General features: G+C 44.1%; 1 protein-coding gene across 1 annotated transcript in view; it reads left to right on the plus strand.

The window, feature by feature from the left end:
• Positions 1 to 20,675, plus strand: part of LOC115541013 (protein phosphatase 1 regulatory subunit 29-like) — a 97,756-nt gene that overhangs the window by 45,771 nt on the left and 31,310 nt on the right. Inside the window, exon 2 of the mRNA XM_030352729.1 lies at positions 5,380 to 5,422. The gene's annotated coding sequence lies outside the window, so the exon portion shown is untranslated. The remainder of the gene's footprint in view (positions 1 to 5,379; positions 5,423 to 20,675) is intronic.

Consider the following 20,675-nt stretch of genomic DNA (forward strand, 5'->3'; position numbering starts at 1 on the left):
TAATGTTCAATATATAATGATTTTATTAGCTATAAGAAAATATCTAATCAGTTATGTCGCCATGCCTGAATGCTCTTGCATACATAATTGTTAACTTAACAACCCACACAGACACACGCACACACACACACACACACACACACACACACACACACACACACACACACACACACACACACACACACACACACACACAAAGACACACTCAGACACACACACACACACAGACACACATTCACACACGCACAGATTGAATGAATATATCAAGATATCGCTGATAGCTCTAGCTTGATGAACTGTACTCTATTTATTTTTAAATCAAGTCTACAGGTAAATGGAAATTAACAAACAGCAGGGGGTGTATTTGTGAGTGTGTGTGAGAGAGAGAGACACACACACCATGCAGATTGCATGAATAAGATCCATCTAGATCTGATAACTGATTCGAGGAGCCGGGGGTGGGGGCAGGGAGGTGGTGAGGGAAGGGGGTCTGGGCAAGGCTGAGGAGGGGATGTGAAGGGGTGAGGGGAGGGGCGATGGGGAGATGAGGGGATTGGTGAGGATAGGAGAGGAAGGGAGAAGAAGGGAGAGGAGGAGAGGGGTGAGCAGGGGATGGGTTGAGTTGAGTGGGGGAATAGGAGGGTAGAGGATGGGTTGAGAGGACAGGAGGGGAGAGGATGGGGGAAGAGAGGCGAGGAGAGGAAATGAGGGGAGAGGATGGGATGGAGGGAGAGGAGGGGAGGAGGGAGGAGTGGGTGAGGAGAGGCAAGGAGGGGAGAGGATGGGATGGAGGGAGAGGAGAGGAGAGGAGAGGAGAGGAGAGGAGAGGAGAGGAGAGAAGGGGAGAGGAGAGGAGAGGGGAGGAGAGGAGAGGAGAGGAGAGGAGAGGAGAGGAGAGGAGAGAAGGGGAGAGGAGAGGAGAGGAGAGGAGAGGAGAGGGGAGGAGAGGAGAGGAGAGGAGAGGAGAGGAGAGGAGAGGAGAGGAGAGGAGAGGGGAGGGGAGGAGAGGGGGGGAGAGGAAAGGAGGGGAGAGGATGGGATGGGGGGAGAGAGGAAAGGAGGGGAGAGGATGGGTGAGGAGAGGAAAGGAGGGGAGAGGATGGGATGGGGGGAGAGGAGGGAGTCAGAGGCTGAGGAGATACCGCTGCCCTCGGGGGCCACTCTCACCCCTCCTCGCCCTGGCCAGTCGGACCGGTGATTAATCACCATGGAGGTTATCGCTATGGTGTGTTGTCTACAGGGCTGATGGGTGGTGCTGGCGGGTGGGGTCCTTAACTTCAACTTTCTTCTTTCTTTTGGTGTGCAGCTAAATGAATAGCTCTCTCTCTCTCTTTCTCTCTTTCTCACCCCCAGCAGTACGAACTTATCATCATTTTCTTTGTCATCTGTCAACGACTTGGCTCGATTGATTGGCGAAGGATCACCAACTTTGACTGCATCCCCATACCCCGCAGCTCTATTAGTATTTTGAAATAAAATAAAATAGAAGATTTGACGATTTAACCCTTTCATGGATTGAATCAGTCAGCAGTATACACTATAGCAGTTGGAATGCCTTCTGGAGGAGAAAGCGTGTGGATATTAATCATTATCCCAATCATACTGTAATATCAAAGTCTGCATTGATGCGCCACAGAGAAGGGAGGAAAAGACACGATACACCAAGTGATATTTATTACATGTTTCATGACATTTTCAAAATCAATCTCATCTCTTACTGATGCTTTCAGTAGCGCATTAACTTACCCATCATGCAGTTCAAAGTGTAGCAGGAGTAATCGCATGGAATGGACCCAAATAGGCTCAAAGACCCAGCCACACAGTGGTTATTTTCTTTCCAAACGTTTTATGTAATGGACGAAGCCATCTCATTGGAATCCATCACATCATAATATTATTAGCAATTTAAGTATTTTTTGCCCATCCAAAAGAAAACAATTTGTTGTCCATTTTAGTCTCTGACTGGGTGAGGAAACTAAGGAAGGGAAATTCAAAGCGATTTTTGTAAACAAGAGCAAATTGCAAGGCAAGTAGAAAAACGTCTGGGTTTAACAAACAATTGGATGGTTTACGAAAGGGTTTGTAGAATGGTAGCAGAGATTGGTTTACGCCCTATTCTTCATAAACACACTTCTATTAATTCAACAGTATTTATTAGTAGTACATAGATGCATACATAGATGCATGCATACATGTGTGTGTACATGATTATATTGCTGATATTTCATCTAATACCAAATTTTCATCGAATTCTTACGAGATTATACACCTCTCAGAAAGAGAGTGAGAGGCTGTGAGAGAGGTCATAAAGCGGTAATAAAGAGAGAACAAGATAAAAAGAGAGGAATTCAGAGAGTCATAGAGACATAGATAGATAAAACAAGACCAAAAGGGATGAAGAGAGGGAGAGACCGGATGGACAGGGGAGAAAGAGAGGGAAGAGTAACAGAGTGAACCAGTGAGTTAAAGATTGAGAAAGAGCGCGAGAGAGAGTGATAAATATTGTGTGAGATAAATAGCGAGGGAGCGTGTCTCTCGCACTCCATACAGTGGGAGTACGAGAGAAAGAGATAAACATGTGTATAGTACTGTACACAGTTTTGCACCATTATATTATCCCTCAACATCCGTTTTTTTGGTCTCGTTTTCAATATTCATTCCCCAATTAACTCCGAGCTCTGTCCAGAGTGAGTGTGGTGCATTCCTGGGTTATGGGATGTTGTTGGGTCCTCACTAAACCTCCACACCTGCCTGGTGTCACAGTAAGCCTACTACACACACGCTGTCGTCTTATCGCTCGGAATATCTGACAGTGCTACCTCCAACCAATACAGATATATATATATACATATGTACACAAGTATAGAGTGTCAACATCCAGTGTCAAATATGCGCATCACCGGTTGCCAGGTGACAGGCAGTGATCCACATCACCCGCGATGTGTGTGCTTGCGGAGGGAGAGCATCGTGACGGGGATGCAGGGTGGTCCACTGCAGTGGCTATTCAACCTTGTTGACACGGGGGGGGGGGCGCATTGCAAAAACCAATGCGCAGTGTGGGCCGGTCAGTGCCACCCTCATGGGAGTGAGAGAAGGCTTGTCTTTCTTTGCATTAGGGACCATTGACCCATGAAGACTTGAAAGCATCATGTGTATGTTTGTAGAAATAGCTCAGTTCACCTTTGACCTCTCTTTGAACGTTGCTGACCCTGATCTTGTGCATCCCACTGTATGTGTGAGAAGTGTGTGTGTGTGTGTGTGTGTGTGTGTGTGTGTGTGTGTGTGTGTGTGTGTGTGTGTGTGTGTGTGTGTGTGTGTGTGTGTGAGTGTGTGTGTCTGTGTGTGTGTGTGTGTGTGTGTGTGTGTGTGTGTGTGTGTGTGTGTGTGTGTGTGTGTGTGTAGCCACTCATCTCCCCCACATCTTCTCGACGCCTCCTCCTCACCCAGTAAATCTCCTTCCTGTTGCACCACGGCAACACCTGTCAGCAAGACAGACTGACCCCTAGCTGCACACAAATAGAGAAAGAGAGAGAGGCAGAGCGCGAGAGAGTTTTTCTTTATGAGTGTATCGGTTAGTGTGTGTGTGTAGGTATGGTATCGTAGGCATGTACGAGTGTGTGTGTTTATGTGCGTGCGTCCAAGAAAGACAAGGTGTATTAACAGCGTGCATCCAGAGTCTGGCCACTGCCGTAATACACCACGAGTCTTATTGGTGTAGACCACACCAGGACTGATCCCTCAACGTACACACACTACCAACAAAACTGCATGCACACACACAGACACAAACATAAACGTACACGCCCAGATATAGACACACATACACTCACACATACAATCACCCCCCCCCACACACACACACACACAGGCACACACACACAAACACACTCACTGACTCACTCACTCACTCACTCACTCACTCACTCACTCACTCACTCACTCACTCACTCACCCACCAACACACACTCGTCTCTACACACAATACACACACACAACACACACTGAGACACACTGAGACACATACTCACTACACACACGCACGCACGCACGCACGCACGCACGCACGCACGCACGCACACACACACACACACACACACACACACACACACACACACACACACACACACACACAAACACAGACTCCCCTGTGCAAGGCTGTGGGGCCGGCGGGGTTATAGTTCTATCCCGCTGCCTTGAGCCATATCTGAGTAGTAACGAATCCCAACTCTGTTAGCACTGTGAAACACCACTGGTGTTCATCGCCCGCAATTTATCCCAACAAACCATCTCAGAGACAGAATATTCTCAGCGCTAGATGAAACTGAATGTATTTAAAACAAAAACGTTTATTGCAGTTTGTGCATCTCACCAGTGTGTTATTCTCCTGAGGTAAATTCAGGAGTTAGAGCTGCATATTACCGAAAGAAATCGAAAACTGTTCAGCATAACCACTGTTCCACAGGTCATGCTGCTGACCAATAGACTGCCTGCGTCTCCCGGGTACAGAATTCGTAATAAAAACCATCACCGCCTTACCTTCTCGATGCTCTGCGCAGCCAACCGATCAATGAGTGGAGGTGAGCTCTATCTGGCAGGGATGGACGAAGGATCGCTAACGCTCATGGTGGAAGTGGTCAGGACTTTTCCGTTATCCGGTGATACCCCAAGATAAGTTCCGCTTGGGACTGAATTTTGACGTTTGAATCGAATGCTGTGGCCTACATGTAAAATGTATATTCTAGCCTACGGTTCCGGTTGAATTTATAGTTAATGCAACAATTCAACACGAAGCCAAGACCAAACTAGACTATCATTTTTCCAGCCGGTATCCAAAAAACAGTTTACCCAACAATCTCAGTCATCAGATCCCATAATACAACCACATCAATCCCATCCCCTCTAATTGGATTGTGAGCATTCTGAGGATAATTCAGGTCAAAATGTAAAAGTTTGTTGGTTTTTTTCATCTGAGGACGAATGTGTCAAATCATATCTCTGTTTTTAAATTCCTCAGATGTACAAAGCCCTGTAAAGATAGACACATTCAGGTTGCTCCGTTAATCAGTTAGTGTATTCGTACCCCGCGGATGTACTGACATACTTTTTTCCTACTGAGCCGAGCAGATAATAAACAGAATGAAAGGTGTGTTCAGCATTGCAGATTGATCCTGTCTTACCTTACCCTCAAGCTTCAGGGATCAAACCTTTGAGTTCAATCCCCAGTGTCCGTCAACCAACCAAAGAATAAGCATGCTGGTATGCTTACAGATATTCTAACCCCATACCTGATCATTAATGCGTTTCCTCTCTCTCTCTCTCTCTCTCTCTCTCTCTCTCTCTCTCTCTCTCTCTCTCTCTCTCTCTCTCGCTCTCATGCAGGTTGCGTGGGAAGGCAGAGCACCGACAGACATTGAACATCAAGGTAATTAGTGAATTGTTGAATCCGGCCCAAAGTTTTAACACAAACACACACACACACAAACATGGGACCAGAAACAGCCAGCAGAACTGCACAGGCACTCTGATGTCACCGCTGGGACGCATCGTGAGCTTCTCCATTACATTTTAATGTCTATCTCTAAGTGACTCCCTCCCTGGTCCTACTAACTTCACGTTCAATTTCATCTCAGTGACTTTGCCTCTCCCAAAACACCATTTATCCCACGCTTTGTATCTCAATATGTATCTTAACACAGCCCTAAGCGATTTTGCCTCACCACTTACAGTACTTAAAATACTTCAGTCCAATGCTGCACTAAGAAGCCTGAACTTAACATGAGCTTTTAAAATGTGTGCGTGTGCGTGCATGTATTTGTGTTTGGTACCAGGTTTATCATGTCATGTATAATATGTGTGTATTTGTGTGTCTGTGTGTGTGTTTGTGTGTGTGTGTGTGTGTGTGTGTGTGTGTGTGTGTGTGTGTGTGTGTGTGTGTGTGTGGGTGTGCGGGGGGGTTGTGTGAGTGTGTTCTATTAGCAAGTTTATGATATCATCTGTGATTTCGTCTGGTTACACACATGCAAGGTTGCTTGTATGTGTATGTGCTTGTGTTTGCATATGTGTGTGTTTTTATTAGGAGGTTTACGATACCATGTGTCTAATGTGTGTGTGTGTGTGTGTGTGTGTGTGTGTGTGTGTGTGTGTGTGTGTGTGTGTGTGTGTGTGTGTGTGTCTGTGTGTGCGTTTGTGTGTGTGTATGTTTGTGTGTGTTCAGCTGCATGCTCAGGGGTTGCAAATAAATCCACAGAAAGGACGAAAGAGGGGGATTGGGAGCGAGAAAAAGAGAGGGAGGGCAGACGAAGCAGAAACAGAAACTGAATGATCACCCCCATTTATCTCGTGCCCGGGACACGTGCGTGACGAAAGACAAGGGAGTATTGTCGTGTACCGCCGCGTCTCGGCGATGGATCCCCCCGTCTACACGCTCGTATTGAAAACCAACCCGTCTTTATTACTGCACTTTTTAGGAAACGCACTCAAGAGTGTATATAGGGACGAGTGAGAGTAAATAGGCATTCGGTAGATGTAGAGTGTAAAACACAACCAACACTGTTTGTTGTGGACTGTTATCGCGGGTTTCTTGTTTTCTTCTGGGAAGAGTTAAAACCTTCTTGTGGGCAATCAGTCTTGGGAGTTGGTGCGTGTGTGTTTAAAAGTGTGTGTGTGAGTGCTTAACTGTGTGTGTGTGTGTGTGGGGGGGGGGGGGGGGGGCGGGGGGGGGGGGGAGCATCCTTGACTGTCTCAGTCTGTGTGTGTGTATGTTTGTGAGTATTGGTGTACGTGTGTGTCTGCTTAACTTTGTGTGATGTGTGTGTGTCTGTGTGTGCGTGCGTGCTTGTGTGTGTATGTGTTTGTGTTAGGGGTGTACGGTATAAATGGTATGGAAACTAAACCGGTGTGAATGTGCGCTACGGTATGGATTTTGACGTTACCTTGAGACCAGTGTGACCGGTAGACAGTCTTGTGTCTAACGCGTAACAATGTAAGTATCGCATTAATACAGTAACAGAATTACTATTTCAAGTAAAGTTACGCTCAACTACTGCAAATATGGTAACGACACATCGTTCCTTTTTCAGTACGGTGCAACGTTACCTTTCCCAGGTAAAGATTTGACAGCGATATGCCTTCTTACATCGAAATTAGAAGATAAAATTAACATACCGTGATATAATACCGTTACCGTCCATGCCGCAAATCACATACCATGATATAAACTTGAGGCCATACCGTACAGCCCGAGTTTGTGTGTCTATGTTTGGCCATGATTATGTGTGTGTGTCTGTGTGTGTGTGGGTCTATGTTTGTGCATGACTGTGTGTTTGTGTGTGTGTGTGTGTGTGTGTGTGTGTGTGTGTGTGTGTGTGTGCGTGCGTGCGTGCGTGCGTGCGTGCGTGCGTGCGTGCGTGTGTGTGTGTGTGGGCAATATGTTGATATTTTGCTGAAACATAACGCTATAAAAGTTCTCTGTTTCACTCAATACCTGCCTCTAGTCTATGGCGTCCAATTCAGATTGATGGCATATTACTCCCATTATATATATAGCAACGTAGCTCACCTGACAACCTATGTTTTCGTAGAACTATGACCGGCAACTAGACACCACAGGAGGGGAGCCAAGAGTGACTGTAAAACACGAATGACATGTTTATCCTCTGCTTTTAGAATCCCGCTTATTAGTAGTACATAGATGCATGCTGCGCTTTAAAACCACCAGGGGCAGACCATTATCTGCGGCCCCTCATACAGGCCTCTCGCCGCTACATAAAGAGGAGGACTTCTTATGGACCTCCTATTCTATTTGGGCTGCTTGAGGCCCATGTCAGGTGGCATGACATCACCAGACCATTATGACACTGCTCATCAGTCTGGAACCTCTCAGTTTATTTTCCATTAACAAGGCGCTTAAACAACGGGCGCAGCCCAAAATGCCTTTGGAGGGAATGGTATGGACCACCAACTGATCAGCGCAACGAAACGTGTGATACAACCGGGGCGAGCCTCTTGGTAGTTCATGAACATTTCTTAATGGTGCTCCTTTGGCTCCTCTAGACAGTCATCACATCAAACCCGCCCTCGACCCCTGGCTCGACCGCCTGAAAAGTCTGCGGGAAAGCTGTCCGAGCTGGAGGGGGACCAGACGCGTTGCCGATATAAAACAGACAATTATACATGAGTTTCCAGATTCATCTGGTTCCCAGGCTACATGCGGGGCTTTCCGAGAGGCCAATATATTGGCGTGATTTTGACAGGAAATGTAAAGTGTGTGTGATTAATCAATCGTGGATATGCTCTACTGTATCCCTCCACTTTGAATCACTACAGGCATTTGCTGTGTTGTCACATTCTCCCCCGACTCCCTCCCGGAACCCCCCCCCCCCCCCCCCCCTTTCCCCACACACTCCCCTAAGCCTAACGCCATTGATCTATCGCTAGTGTGTAAGCCTGCTCGCTAATTAGCATCCGCTGGAAAAACAGCATCGACGACCATGTCTGTCGCTGCATCAATGGATCATCTCTGGGGGAACCAGGTGTGGTGGGCCGGGGGCGGGGGTGCGTGGTGGACCTGGGAGGGTGGAGGGGGGTCACGGGATGTCTAGGCAGAGAGGGCGGATCAAAGACCCAGTGAAGAAAGGAGATCAGCATCCATGCTGATTGTCATGTGTCATCGTTGGAGCGGTAGAGAAAAAGGTACAATACGACCATGAACAAGCGTTGGTAGGAGGCCTCGGAGTGGACATACACGGTATACTGTTCCAACAATTGATGAATAAAGTTGATGCTCACATAAGGTGAGTGCTAAAGCGCTAATGGCTGTTGTTTAGGACACCATCACTGGGATAAGTTCGGCCAAGTTGTGTGGACACGGAAGAGAATCTGAAGAAAACGTGTAAAAAATGGAGGAAGAGAAAGGGAGAATGGAAAGCAATTAAATGGCAGGGGTGTCAGAGACGGAGCTATGTGTTTATCTGCCCTCTTTCTCTGCCGACACATCGTCTATATTTAGCCATAGCACACCTAGCACCTACTGTAGCATTAGTAAACACACACACGCACACACATTTCATTCTCAGCTTTGAATGCCATGAACATATCAATATGAATGCGATCCCTCATTATCAGTATCATCATTATATGTATCAGATGAGGCTGGTCCACAGAACCACAGGAGGGTTTTCCTCCTCTATTTTGAGAGGCAGGCGGGATATCAAAACATCCAAAAACATAATTGGTTGAATCAAGTCATGACCAGAAAACCGGGAAAAATCCATTATCTGATTCTGACCAAAGTGCTTCCACAGCGCCCCCCGCAGGGCAGGCAAGAGGGGAAAGGGCAGTCAGCGTGATGGTGGGGGGAAATTGAGAATGAGATCACTTTAGAGATGTATTTAATGGAGCTTTGTTGAATGCTTGATTCTGTAGGTCATTCTGATCGGCATTCAGTGGTCTGTTATTTCTTAGCACAGACCGATAACAGACAGTTGCTTTGGAAGCTATTTGCAACACAAGAATTGAATAGACAATTTCATAACATTGTTACTTCCTTGCAACAAATTCTATGTTCTAAAGTTCTAAATTCTAATTATTGAAAGATGACTTAGGTAAATTTCCCCACACACACACACATATATTCAAACATTACCTACAAGTGCACATGCACATATATCATACATGAACAACGAATCCTGTGAAAAATACGCACAAATACAGACAAACACACACACACACACTAACACAAACACCCATACAAACACAACACGTACAGCCACGCCTCCGCACATACACACACACACTAGTTGTTGACAGTTTGCTCTTTGGTGGATGGCGCTCATTAAGTGTTGGTTGCGGATTGGTTCTATTTATAGAAGTTAGCATCAGAAGCCTCAGCAGCTGCTGCTGGTCCTGCTACTGGAAGCATCCTAGGCTACGCTACCTCCACGTTAACTCCACCTATATCCACATTGAGCTTCAACACACCTCTTAGGTTTAGATTAGAACAAATTTATACGTGAAATTAATGAGCTGTGTAAATATATATGCACGCTTGTAGTCCATACTACATAAACAGATTCATACGACAAGAGTATATGGATATTTTATTGATTATAATACTATCTTTGTTCCAAATAACGTCTTTGCAACTTGTTTTTGTGTTGTAGCAATAGATTCCTAGAAAAAGATTTGTTTGTGACATAAACCGAATTACAAAATCCCCCTGGAACTGAAGGGTTCTTCGGAATTTTCCTCCTCGTCCTCCTCCTCGTCATCCTCCTCTTCCTCCTCCTCGCGTCAATAGCCCAGCCACAAGGAACTAGCTGTGTCAGCAGTAATCCCTTTAGTGCTGTGTGTGTGTGTGTGTGTGTGTGTGTGTGTGTGTGTGTGTGTGTGTGTGTGTGTGTGTGTGTGTGTGTGTGTGTGTGTGTGTGTGTGTGTGTGTGTGTGTGTGTGTGTGTGTCTGCGTGCGTGTATGCATGTTTCTCTATGTGTGTGTGAGTGACTTTCTGCCTGTCAAAGACCAGTATGTGAAGACATCCTTCTCAGAGCGCCTCTATTGAAATCGTTGAATTGCAAACTCTCCCTGTCTAAATCCCCCATCTTCTGTCTGTGCCCTGTTATTCCCCATCTGGTTGAGATGCAGCATCAGATGCAGAGTTCTTTATTAACCTCCTAGGAAAGGGTTTCTTTTGTATTGTAACTGGCGTACGAGAAATGACAGAGCAATCTTCCACGAAATCCAAAGCCTAACGCTAAAATTAATGACCAGAATACACAGGAATATTGGAGATATTTGCCCATTTTCTACATCATACAAGTCGAGAATTCTCTTTTTTATTCACAGTGATCTGTGAAATAAATACGGAATAAATTTCTAACCAAATTGTTCTGACCTAGTGGTTAACCCGTTTTCGCAGACAAAAAGGGAATTAGAGAATGGTTTGTTCCCCAGTGGAAACATTGTCGGCTCCACTTGTATGAGCTGGAGGAGGATGGTGGGAGGAGAATCGATGTAGAGGTGCAGTTTAAATGGGGGGCTGCTAGATGGCTCGGCCAGGTCACGTTTTCAGCAAGAGGCCGGAACCACGCGGCCAGTGAAAATATGGATTCTGGAGTGAACTTGGATAAGGGTCAGGGTTCGAGCGTTGGTGGGGTCTTTTGAAAAACAAGAGTGGAGCCTTGCTGAGTTTTTAGTGTTTCTTTGTATTTTTTTATGAACACTTCAATGCAAGGTTTCTTCCAGCAGCCTCAATGCCTCTGATGTCTGACTGAAAGCCCCAGCGTTGCGTTATAAATCATCTGACTCATTGGGACCTATTGTCCTGGCGCTTTTGTCCATGCTGTATAATTGTGTTGAGTACTTGGAAGTCTGACTTTATGCCTGCCAGGGCGGCATTCTGATTTTCCAATGAGTGAACAAAAGCTTTTTTGATCGCCCAATGGGGGACTAGGCTGTGTCTGACGTCTGTGGCCGTGACGACAAGGTCTCTCTTTAATCACCGGCCTTCATCCTCTCTTGCCTCCCTCCCTTACTTTCTCTCTAGTCCCGTTCATATTTCCCCATTTCTCTCTCTTTTAGCCCCTCACCGAACACTCTCTACAGTATCTTTCTCCTTCCCCCTCCTGACCTCGCTCCCCTTCTTCCCTCTGACCTCCCGATTCTTCCTTCACCTCACCTTAGTTTCCATTCTTCCTTCATTTATTTTTTGCCTTCTACAGTACCTTTCTTATATCTTTTTTTGTTGATCCTTCCTCTGTCCCTTCCATCCTTCCTCCTTTCCTCCATCTCCTCCCTTCTATCTTTCCTGTCAACTACGCCTAAGCTGCGCTCTTCTGACCTATGGCCATGCAAAGTAGTTTACAATTTGTCTCTGATATTTGCCCATTCAAAAATTTTGCACCAGGTCGAGGTTGAAATGATTTCAACCTCAAACCAGGTTGAAATTAATTACTCATCCAAACGAGCCCCCTCCCTCCCTTTTTCCCCTCCCCTTCCTGGAATCGAAGAGCGGCTTTCTCCATAGGAAAACAATGGAGGGGGTGGAACACGGTGTCTTAACATGCCTCAAGTGTAAGAATTTTAAGCCCAGGGGTAGGGTAGGGGGGGAGGGGAGGGGTGTGGGAGATTGGGGGTGACCACATGACAGGCTACACTACACCTCTCAGCCCAACACTTGTCTGGTGGGCTCCTCTATCTCATTGATCATATTGCATTTCTGCAGCCATGGTTGAGAGCACCCCTGCACCCTCTATCTTCCAGGCACTCATCTCTGTAGCCTGTGTGGCAGACAACACTAGGACCGGTGGACGGAGAGCAATGGTGAAGGAGAATGGAGAAACAGGGAGGACAGTGTGCATTTACCTAATAGGGCCCTATTGTAACGGTCTGAAACGCAAGTGAGAAGGGCAAAACGGAAGTAGCTTTGTGGGCGGTTCTCTGGCGCTGTTGCTATTATGCCGGCGGATAAATGACTCTTGCATCCGGCGCAAATCTAAAATGGGTTGGTCTGAATACCCGTAGGTGTGTTTTACATGCAATAAACCAATGAGAGTGCCATCTACCATCCCCTTTAAGAGCCATGAGCGCATTTGAAACGGACAAGTACATATTTTGGCAGGGCGTTTGCAGTCTCCCCTGAGACAGATGCATGACCAAATGAATTTCAAACTTCAAATGGCTGAGTTTATGTCCAAATAATATGGCCTAATTCTCACATGGAGTAGCATTTTATTCTACAATTTCAGAAACACTGATTCGTCATGTAAATTTTGGCAAAGAGAACTTAACACATATATGATATGCGGTCCTTTGGCCGCAGCTTTGGGTCTACTTAATGATATATCGGCAATACATTAACAAACATTGTTTCTTACCAGTATTGTATACATTATCGTCATTAACTTGTTCATAATATGCATGTGCACCCCCGTTAATATACATTGCCATGGACTGTATTATGCGCTAGCCTACGTGTTTAGTTTGCGTTTAAACAGACACATGCGCGCCAAGCATCACCCGCAATCTTTCATTCTTTTAAACAATCACCCGCAGTAAAACTATGTTTCCTAACGATCAAATACTCATCAATCCTAAAAGTTATGGGCTTGCACCAGGGGCGTTGCTAGACCTAGAGTTTTACTGGGGCACAGGCCCCCAACCTCCAACATTTTTTTTTTACGTGTGCACAATATGAAATAGATGGATACAGAAGGTTATGTACGAGCTTCAAAATCATTGTCACTGTCATACTGTAGGCTATATTAAAGCACTGGTAAAGGTAAAGACGCAAAGATGGATTCATGAGTACCGTACAATTATATTTATTTAAACACATACACATCTCAAAGATTTACAAATAAGGTAACTGACAAATAAACAAAAAGTCTCTTTATGACCTTCACCTCTTTATCAGGAGAAGTCTACACATCTATATTTATTTAAAAGCTGTGTGGAAACAGCATAATTTTGCCAGAACGACATGTACTAAAAAGGCAAGAAACAAGGTTTAAAACTAATAGAATTTCTGACTTAAGGTGAGGTGGCTCATTGCCACCAATCAACCTGGAAAATGTTATAGAACCATCAAAGCTCTTAAATTAAACTAAATAAGGCCATACACTACTGCATAGAGCCTTTTTAAATGATAATTTTTTCACTATTAAGCTGTATCGCCGCGCCTTCATGGTGGCAAAGCGGTCAATAACGTGGCTTTGACTCACTTTGCATAGTTGCTCCTTTTCAATGGACAAAAGAGAAAGTTGGTGAAGCCTTCCTTGCCCCATGGTTGACCTAAGCCAGGTGTGGAGCCTTCTCGACACACTGAAAGATCGCTCACAACTACAACTGTTTACAGGAATTGTGAGTGCAATGATCTGAATTTTCTGTGTCAGTGTTGGGAACATTGTTGGATCCAGTATGTTAAAAACACCCTGTATATCCATAATTTCCTTTTTTGTGTTAAGGAAGTTTTTGTCCACTAAAACTTCATGTTTGAATACAGACAATTTTTCATTCATTATTCATTTTCCGCGTGTGTGCGTGCACGCATGGTGTGTGTGTGTGTGTGTGTGTGTGTGTGTGTGTGTGTGTGTGTGTGTGTGTGTGTGTGTGTGTGTGTGTGTGTGTGTGTGTGTGTGTGTGTGTGCTATAAAACTACAGGCTACAGACGCTCAGTATTGAAAAACTGGTGCTAATTATATGGGCAACATTCTTTAACAGCAATCAAGTTGTCATTGTTTGCGTCAAACAAGTTGTGAATTTGTTGTAACGTTAAAAAAGGAGATGACTTACTCTGGGCTGTTTCCAGCTCCCGTGGGTTCCAACGAAACATGATCAACAAAAAAACAAGGAATTGAAAGCTACTTACAATATACCTAGGTTACATTAATTTCCCCTGATGGCAGCAATGTTCCGCTTTCAGCTGGAATTCACGGTACATCAAAACCACACGTCTTCTTTAGATTTCAGTTCCCTTTATTTATTCACACAGTTCAGCAGCGGCATTTATTCAGAATCAGAGCCCAAATTAAAGCTGCATTTAGGGCGACTATCACTACCCAGCAGAAAAATAGATGCACTATAAATGTTTTTTTGTAGCAGTCACGAACATGAGCATAGTTGTGGAAATGCTGGTGTTAGAAAACAAAGTTGACGGGAATTAAAGTGCTGCACATCGACTGTACAAATGTAGATTATTCATCACAAGAATTTTAATTCAGAAATCGAATAGGCTAATTAACTCTGAATTGTGAGATAAAATTCAGCATTCTGATAATAAAGTCAGAATACTTGGATAAAATCCGAATTCTGATAATTAAATCCAGCATTAAAGGTTCATTTAAGAAGGTTCTCCCCAGTCATTTGTCGCCTGGTCGCAGTGTCAAGTTTTTTTTTTAAAGTAGTTCACTAGTCGTAGCGTGCAAATAAATTGCAGTGTCAGAATTCTGAGAATTTGGTCAGCATTCAGATTTCTCAGAATTCTCTTACGCTGCAAATTAAAGCGCTACTACTAGCAAACTAGTTTCAGCGTGACTGGAGAGAACTTCCTTAAATTAACCTTTAATGCTAGATTTGCATCAACGCTATTGTGTGAATTAGTATGGTTCTCTTTCATGGAAGCCGGAAGTGGGAGATTCCTTATTTTTTTTACCATTATTGTTTTATTAACATATTTCTCCTACAGGGGATTGATAAAGTTCTATCTAGACTATTGAACAGAAAGAAACACTTGGTCATACTTTACACACTTTACCACTGACACATTCAGAAGAGTCACGTGGACGAATCCGTAAATAACTGATTTTTTTCATTGGTTGTTGCGTTAAATCTTACCCAGATACAGTAGGGGTATTTTCTGATTGGCTTTTACGTAGCCCCTTTCGTTTTTTGATTGGCTGGTAAGAGGCAGGCTCGACTGAAGACTCCAGAGGCAGCAGGAGATGCACTTGATGAATCCTGCCGATTCCATAGCGAGAGCGGCGCTTCTGCAGATGAATTTAATAATGATCAATGGAATTTTACTGGGGCACTGGAGACTTTTACTGGGGCACGTGCCCCAGTAAAAAGGGGCTGACGACGCCTCTGGCTTGCACACAATGTCTGCGTGAAGAAAATATGTGTCTGCTGTTTGCAGATGCATAGATTTAAAAGTCCAACTTATTAATGCTGTATCAGCTGTTCTTTGCCAAATAATTTAACCAACGTTAGCATTTACCCAAAAACAAGATTATGTTTTGGAAGGCTGGGATATACTTTGCTCGAGTTTATTATTAGGGGTCCGAGCAGCGAAGCTTCTTGATCCCCTATTGTTTCTGTGACGGTTTTTTTCCCCCCTCAAATCCTGTAAAAGTCATACTGCAGCCTATACTGTAAGTCGTAAACTCTTTACATTTTCAGGTATGGTTACCATAACCCCCACCTCACCAGATTGAACTGAACTAAAAAAATCTTTCTGATTATTAATCTCTAGAATCAGATGCATTTACTTATGCCCTAAAAATGTTTACTTTTCCCACAATTTCATATTAAAGCTAAACATGATGAAAAGATTCACTGGCTACAAAAATGATCAAAGATTCACCAAAATCGCCACATGAAATATTTAGACCAAGCCTCACAAAAGTCATCGAACAGAATTTGTTTTATTTAGTTCCATTTGAGAAATATTGGCCAATAAAGTTGGAGCAGTAAGCCCATTTTTCTTATATGACCATTTTGTTATCGTATAAAAGAACATACAGCTATTATTAGGTGGATACCAATACCCACCACTACCTATAAGGCCAAATTGTGGTACTGCACCCAAAGGTGGGGCTATTTAAGAAAAATATGAACTAGCCTTATTTCTCCTTACTAGATTGACCTGGACTCAAAATGATTTCATCATATTAATCTCTAAAATCAGATGCATCTTTTTCACCTTGGTCTGCTCTAAAAAAAAGTACTTTTCCCACAATTTCATAATAAAGCTAAACATGATGAAAAGATTCACTGGCTACAAAAATGATCAAAGATTCACCAAAATCGCCACATGAAATATTTAGACCAAGCCTCACAAAAGTCATCGAACAGAATTTGTTTTATTTTGTTCCATTTGAGAAATATTGCCAAATAAAGTTGGAGCAGTAAGCCCATTTTTCTTATATGACCATTTTGTTATCGTATAAAATAACATACAGCTATTATTAGGTGGATACCAATACCCACCACTACCCATAAGGCCAAATTGTGGTACTGCACCCAAAGGTGGGGCTATTTAAGAAAAATATGAACTAGCCTTATTTCTCCTTACTAGATTGACCTGGACTCAAAATTATTTCATCATATTAATCTCTAAAATCAGATGCATCTTTTTCACCTTGGTCTGCTCTAAAAAAAAGTACTTTTCCCACAATTTCATAAAAAAGCCAAACGTCCACAGTCTCAACCCATTTTGCCTATGTGACGATTTTGTTATTGTATAACTAAGATACGGCTATCATTAGGTGGATACCATTAACAGTGCACATTTTCAGATCTGTACTCTTTTAAGAAAGTTAATTCTCTTGTGATATGTGTGCTTGGTGTTTTCTTGATGTTGTTTGCTTATCAATTGACATTTTCACCATGTGAATGAGACTTCCTGCAGTTCTGGAATGGCAGTGGCTCAACGGGAAAATGCCGGTACTCTTGATCCTTAGGTTGAGAGTTTGAATCCTGATTAGATCATTATGAGCAAGCTGAACATGACATTCTGTCATTGCCACTCATTTAAAAAACACAACATTGAACAGCACCTGAAATTCATCAGGCAATCAACATTCCAGGTCATTAGCTTCCAAGAATCGGACTACCACAGTTAACTTCTTTGTTAACCATTTTTCTTACTCTTTCTTTTCACTTGAGAAATGTGTGCTTTGAGTTGTCTGGATGTTGTGTGCTTATTAATGGACATTTTGACCATGTGAATGAGGCTGCAGTTCAGGTTTATAAGTGGAAAATCTTTCCTTAAATATGACAATTATATGTTATATTTATAATAGTATATCTTCCATTGGTGTGTTCTTCACTTTTAATTTTACTCGGATCCCGTTACTCACCGCTTGCGGTTATATTTGTAATTATAATTTATTTAATGCATTGCATAGCCCATTACAGCGTTCATTCGTGCAGCCCCTATGGAAAAACAATGTTTCCATAATCCACATGCTATTTGTATGCAGTTCAACAGATCCAATCTCTTTGAGATCATAATATTTAAATTAGGCTCATTGTTTTCATGTTTGTGTTGTGTACAGCCTACGTGTGTGTAAGCTTATGTTACAGTTCCGACCTGCCTAGGCACGTCAAAATAGCAACACCAACTGCACTACCTGCTAGGGCATTTAACCCCCCCGCTGTGCAGCTGGCCTGTGCTCAAGCTAGGCAATCTCAACAGGGCCTGAGTACGGTTGCCTCTTGTACATACGTCATCACGTCATAACACGTCATCACCAAGCATCCGCTGCTTAAAAGCGCAACAATGGAGGACAACACAGAGAAAACAATTGGCACTTTACTGACTTCTACTCAGATACAGCCCTTTTTCAGCCTTTTTCGGTCAACGCGTTTACACTGCCCGAGGTAAATTGCCTGCTTGAGCTAGCACCCCAATTTACCCTCCCGAACCCGGCACACATTGGCGATTTATTGGGTTTCATTCTGTTGTAATGGGACGGCTCTGCGGTTCCGTTCCGGGACGGGGGAGGCTTAGCTAGAGGTGTTGCTGCACTGTCTCCACAGAGACAACGCAGTGATAGCATCAGGAGTAGTTCTAAATTAACCGAAAGTGAAATCCGTGAGCTGCTGATCATGTGAGAGAAGGTGATGCAGTTATATTTAAGGAAGACGCTGAAAGATGTGATCTACGAGAGAGACGCAGAGGAACTGTCCTTAGGAGGCTTTTGTCAGGATAAAAAACAATTGGTCAGCAAAATAAAGAATATGATGGCGTGTTTGCACTTAATTGCGTTTGTAGCATACACTCAGACTCAAACTTATTCTTGCATGCGGATGTCTTATTTCATGAAGAAAAGGAGAGTATGCAAATTGTTCTAAAGAGGTCTAGACTCTGTGCGCAGCCCCGCCTTCTCCAGTGAACCAAGAATGCATGCCCGTGCCGTGAGGAACGGGGGATTTTTGATCAAACACACAACTTCGCTATCGCGCCAACGCGAACCCACTCGTGAACCGCTTGCCGCCATGTTTATTGTTTTATGGGGTAGAAGTGTCACATGGGCTATACGTACGTCATCCAGCTCAGGTTGCGTATCCATGCATATCCGTGTGTCAGCTCATTAGCATCTGTAACGTGGCCTGAGCACACCTCCCCAAAGTGTACTCAGGCCAAGTGTACTCAGGAATTTCACTTTACTTGAGTACGGATGGTGTGCTCACACTAGCCAAATGATCTAGACTTTAGGGGGCAAACGTACTTGAGTACGGTACAGATGGCCTAGTGTGAGGGCGCCCCTCACACTAGGCCTGGCACCATGTATCATTTGCGGCGGAACACACCTCTGCTTTTGGTCGACACGCCTCTAAGGGCACAAGTGTAGTGGCGTGAGTTTGCTGCGGGGGAAAATCACCTTTGTGCCGGTTGCAAACTAGCACCGATACATGCGTCGGTGTAGAAAGTCAATTGCGCTGGGTGCAAGATAGGGCCCTAAGTATACTATGGGCCAGGACCCAAATTGGTTTGTGATCCAGTTGGAGTTTGTTAATGGAAAGGATTCCCAGTGCTCAGAGCTTGCTTAGTGTATGGTCGGGGCCCATGGACACACTGAAAATATCTTTTGGGGTCCTAAGGTAAACAAGTTGAAGAAGCCCTAGATTAGAGAATTACTGGTGATGAAAGAATCACATCTAAATTAGGCCACGCTTTACAATTACTGTTTGTTATTCAGGAATCAAGCAGATTATTTTGTTCTTTGTCACTTTGAGTGAATTTTGTTTGCCTGCAAATCATTATAGCGCAGGTAAAGGTTAGGGCATCTTGCTTCTGTACATTTTTGCTCCAACCCAGAACACTTTGGCTGACAGAGAAACATGCTAACCCCTTGATTGTCCTGCACCTAATCAGAACCTTAAATCCAATGTATTTTGAAGGCATGGTGTGACCACATAGCAACATAAAAGCACATGAAATGGAGGAGAAAGTCAATCCCATAGTAACTCCTACAATCCTACCAGACCCATAAGATCAGATGTCCTATCATAAGACAACCCAAAACGAAAGTGTGAGACGGTGATGACTCAAGTACTACATAATACTCTGCTTCACTGAAGTGACGCACCAATATGGCAATTTGCATCGGATGAAGGCCAAGTTGACTAAGCCAATCATAACGGCTCCCTTAATGAGGTCTTCATCTAACAGCCAAGGAAATGAGTCAACCAAACAATCAAATCAACACAATATTAACAATCAAAGGAACCCCATCTCCCTGGGTCTGCTCTGACAGCAGAATGGAAGAATCCAGACAGCACATGCATTAGTTCCACCACCACTGATTGAAATTTGAAATGTTTGGAGCCATTCATGATGTGAGAGAGCTATGCTTGTGCCGGTCCGCAGTGTAAGCAGGGTGATAAATTAGTTGGGATGGTTTTCAGAGAAGTGTGTGTTTGGGTTGCTTCTGTGTGTGTGTGTGTGTGTGTGTGTGTGTGTGTGTGTGTGTGTGTGTGTGTGTGTGTGTGTGTGTGTGTGTGTGTGTGTGTGTGTGTGTGTGTGTGTGTGTGTGTGTGTGTGTGACGTGTGTGTGTGTGTGTGTGTGTGTGTGTGTGTGTGTGTGTGTGTGTGTGTGTGTGTGTGTGTGAGTGTCTGCCAGAGATTTTCTATTTATCTCTGGTTAATCAACAGAGTCCGTGCCACGTTGGGTTTGTTATCCGTGTGAAGAGCACTGCAAAGAGAGGACTTCTGCACCGTAGCAGTGGGATGAGACCTGTGGAACAGATGAAAAGAAAAACCCTCTCCTTAATTATTTGATGACTAAAGCTCCACTGAGCTTGGACCCTTCTGTGATTGTGTGCAGCAGACAGCTTCGTCAGACGTTGAAAGGTGTTTCATTTTGCTGAGCAGATGTCAAACGATATAGTGGTGGGAGGTGCTGTCGGTCCCGGCGATCTGTGAACTATGTTGACAAAGACTACAGGACACAGA

This window comes from Gadus morhua, chromosome 3 (genome assembly GCF_902167405.1).
Source record: "Gadus morhua chromosome 3, gadMor3.0, whole genome shotgun sequence".
Lineage (NCBI taxonomy): Eukaryota > Metazoa > Chordata > Actinopteri > Gadiformes > Gadidae > Gadus > Gadus morhua.